A 4874-nucleotide genomic window follows, 5' to 3' on the forward strand; every position below is an offset into this window, starting at 1 on the left:
GTGTGTGTTTTGTCAACTTTTATTTGTTATTCCTTAATATTTATTTATTTAATTTATGATTCTCAAATAGAAGATTGTGTATCTTCTACGAGTATATCTATAAATACAGATTATTAAAATTAATCAATATAAGTTGTAAAGGTACAATTATAAGTGAAAAAGGAAAACTCTGTTAAGTTACCATGTTTTTTTTTTATTAAAGTTCACCCCAACGATATATTTGTTGGTTATATGATATGGAATGGTGCTATATAGCCATTATATTCAAACATAATTGAAAATTTAGATTTTAATTACGAAAAACTGCCGCCTGCCTGCAGAAGCACATATTTAATAATTTCTATACTAAAACTACGAAATAACATATTTCGAAATATGTTGTTTAGTCTGTGCTTATATTATATCTGTGTCAGATTAAATAAATTTAAATATTAAATACAATTTTTAGGTATTCTTTAGAAAAGAAAAAAAAATCTTTTTTTTAAACAAAAAAAGAATGTACAATTATTCGTAGTGGTGAACAAAAACTATAATCTAAACGGAAAAACGTCCAAGACAATAAATTTTAAATATGACAGCGGTTCCTCTGTAACCTAATCAGAAAAATGTGTCCTTCGCTAATTATGCGTCATTGTATCTTGACACTTCCAAACTAATTCCGTTACGCAAAAAAATTACCACAAAAACTAAGAAATGGGGCCACTAATGTATTTGTAGGAAATGTTTTATTCATTCTTGTTAATTATTTTGGCTGGTTAACGAGTGTGAGTTCAATTTGTAGATAACTGAAATATTTATTCCGTTTATTATCGTATTTAACTTGTCGGTACAACTGAATAACAAATTTTCAAAAGATATGTAGTACGTTTTTGTTTCAAAAAATTAAAAATAAATTCATGTTTTTTTTTTAATTATTACAGTTATGAACGACATGTAAAAGCTTTTGAATAAATAAAATATATATGCAAAAGCAAAATAAATATTTTAATATTATAATATTAAAATATTTATCTATAACAAATTTAATGAAATATTACATTCACAGAAAATTAAACATTGCGCGTATTATTAAAATTATCGTTTAGTCTGTGGTCACGTCAAAACCCAGACGACAGACTAAAAAAGTGGCGCCAAGTGTCACAGGTCGCTGGAATCCGGAACGCCCTTCGTCGCTGCACAGAACTTCAGACAGAATTTTATAGTACCGATTCCTAATGAAGCATAGACAACCGTGGACGGGGGATATCCTGCACGGGGCTTGCATGGGCGGGGTCTGAGGTTATTTAGAGATTTTATGCGCCTTTGACATTAGACGGAATGTTTAGTTGGCGCTAAATAGTATTGCAAATAATTGACAACAAAATATCTTCTTTAATATTATTGTAAATAATTTATTCAAGCTCAATCTCTTGTACGATATCCAAATATCCAATGTTATTATGATGAGGGCAATAGTTGATTTTATAAATTTTGTATTTTTTTAGAACTTCTGTTAACGTAATTTTCTTATTACATGCAGTCATATACATTATACAACAACACCCTGTAAATTTCCCACTGCTGGGCCTCCTCTGCTTTTGAGGAGAAGTTCAAATCCTAAAACATGTTCCACCACACTGTTCCAATGCGGGTTGGTGGAATATATGTATATGTATGTGGCAGAATTTCGATGAAATTAAACACACGCAAGTTTCCTCACGATGTTTTCCTTCACCGCTGAGCACGAGATAAAGACAAATTAAGCACATGAATATTCAGTGGTGCTTGCCGGAGTTTGAACCCGCAATCATCAACCCACTGGGCCATCTCGGCTTTTAAATAGTTTCAACTTACAGTCATACATGCGTTTAGATATTACAGTATACAATTTCGAAACAAATGATTTATACTTCATTTGTTTTCATTTATTGCTAACTGACCCATTGAAAACAGCAATTAAAATTACACCTCTACAATAATTAATATAACTGCACCTTACTAAATAATATTCAATTCAGAATGACAAATAAAATTGTTTATTCTTAAAATGACTATGATACATGTATATGTAAAAATATTACGATCGAAGGTTCTGGAATAAGGTCAGGGGTATGAAATATGACGATTACAATCAAAAGGATCCATTTATAATATGTTAAAGGTAATAAAATTGATTTTACACAATCGCTTTTCGCACTCGAGACAGCGTAAATCATCAGAACAAATACCAAAATATCTGGATACTAAAATACTAAAATATCGCGATGAAATTCTGTGTATTCACTTGATAAATTTACGATTATACAAACAAAATAAAAATATAACAAGAGTGTCGGCGTTTTTGCGAACACAACTTTGTTGGCTTGCAGCTCGTTCTCGTGCCAAGGCGCTTGGATTTCTTCGTCGTACTAACGTCCTTACAATTTTTTTTTTTATTCAATAAAACCACAAAAAAATATTTAAAATATATTTTTGATTAGGTAATTCGAAAAAAAAAATACAAACAAATGACAACAATTATTATGTAAAATAATTTGATTAATGTAAATAATTCAAAAATATTTTTTTTATTTTTATGAAATACAGAAAAGGTATAAATCCAAACAGCCACTGCCGATGTAGATTAAAAAAAGTTTACGTCGCCAAACACTGCTTTAATATTCGAGCAATATTTATGACGTTCGATATTTAATTTCGCTCACAAAAGGGTTACCGCCTCGCCTTTCGCTAACGACTGCGTTTCTTTTATTACGGTTTCGACTTTTTATTAAAGGTTAGTAATCTGGACTTGTTAAGTGATTTCGATATGTTAATGGGGGTTAATGCGATCTGATTACGTTTGTAACGCTTTCACTGATTAATAATAATCGTTATAATGTAAGGATTGATGTAACGCTAATTTTATACCGGTTATTACTTTTAAATACCAGTAAAAAGTTTTGATAACATTTTTTTTATATGGCTAAAGCTAAAGCTAATAAAAACTATTTTTTTAAAGAAGCAATTGTCATCGTCTATTTAATTACGTGGAACGTTTTGATAAAATAAAAATATAAATAACTTTTAAACATACCGTTATAAGAATCATCCGTATCGCGTTGCTGGTTAATTTAAACAACTGACAGGCGTCTCCTCAATTAAACTTTTATTCCCCACGTGTAGGCAACATCGAAGGCAACGCCTAAGTACATTAATCAACGCCTACAAGACCTCCGGCGCGTAATAAAAATTATTGAAAGTTTCCGCTTACTGTGAACACAATTCACTAAAACGAGGCAAACAAAATAATTTTTTTGTAGTAAAAATGTAGCTTCGCTTTTTATTCGAATATCAAAGCTGAACTGACGTAGATCATGACGATAATTTTTCTTTTGTTGATTTATTAGTTTTTTTTTTATTTATAGAGCACACACACACACACACACACACACAAACCACAATCACACATATGTATATAGTATCACATGTTGTATGTTTATTTATTTTAATATGATAATACTACTGTATTATAGTTAAGTATTTCGTGGTAGGGTTTTGTGCAAGCCCGTCTGTGCAGACACTGTACTGGGTGCTTCATGTATTCTACCGCTAAGCAGCAATACTTAGTATTGTTGGGTAACTATAGGCACAGGGGACATAACATCTTAGTTTCAAGGTTTGGGGCGTATTGGTTAACATTTCTAACGGAGCTAATGTCTGATGGGTGGCCCATTTACTCATCCTCTCGTATATTTTTATAGTATATACAAATGTATACATTAAAATGGACAAGAAAAATATAATATAAAATCGGTAGATTTAGAACCTGCAAATTACTTCTGTAAATTGTCAACTCAAAAGTTTTACGTCAATAAGCCATGCGAGGTTACTTGAGTATTTTTTTTACACAGATATGGTCACAGAAAAAAAGTATGATGCCAATAGAACTCATTTACAAAAAAAGTACATAAATATTTTAAAATAAACAACGCAAGCGTTATTATAATTTAAAATAGTAACCATAATTATTAAATAATAATGTGTAGGATATTAAATTCCATTTCACATTTTCAATAACTCCAGACCACACCCGTATCAATCGCGTCAATAGTAGACGAAGTGAACAATTTAATGATTAATGATATACAAATTTTATAATACTAATGATGATTATTATATTTTCAATAAAACGTTTTTTATCATAGGTATTATACTTAATTAACTAAATATATTTTTAATTGTAGCTTTACGTGAACATATCTGATCATTTTAATTCAGCCCAAAGAAATTTAAAAAAAAATTAAATTTTTTCGATAAAGTATATTTACGCAATAAAATAAAAATCAGATATCGTTCGTTATTTATGTGTGAACGATAGGTATAAGTTATAAGCACATAATTATGTGAAGTTTTTTTTAAATAAATTTAAAATGTTGTGTATACATTTACGCTCAAGTCCGGCTATTAAGGCTAACTAATTAAAAAATTAAAATATCCCGCCATCGGATGATTCAGACGGACTTAATTAAACTATCTGGCGTGCAATCTTATGTGATTTCAACTTAGCCCTTAACGATGTTACACAGTATCGAGATGAATAGTACTTGACCTTCGTCTCATTAAGTTTCGTAATCAAATAAAAAAAAAATACAAAATATGACATTTTAAAAACTAACTATGAAATAAAGCGCTCATAGTGTATCATTAAAAATACTTATTGGTTGTAGATATGAATGATTATTTAAGCAAATTAAAAGCTTTTAATGAAAAAAACGCTGCAAATCTCATTGATCTCCTATTCGACCATAGGTATGTATAAATAGGGTTCCGCAGGCAGATGTTAGCTCCTCGTTAGCGAACATACGCCGCGTTCTGCCTACATCTTAATTAAGGCGACCGGTGCATGGCGGTTTAGG

This window comes from Vanessa cardui, chromosome 23 (genome assembly GCF_905220365.1).
Source record: "Vanessa cardui chromosome 23, ilVanCard2.1, whole genome shotgun sequence".
NCBI classification, from domain to species: domain Eukaryota; kingdom Metazoa; phylum Arthropoda; class Insecta; order Lepidoptera; family Nymphalidae; genus Vanessa; species Vanessa cardui.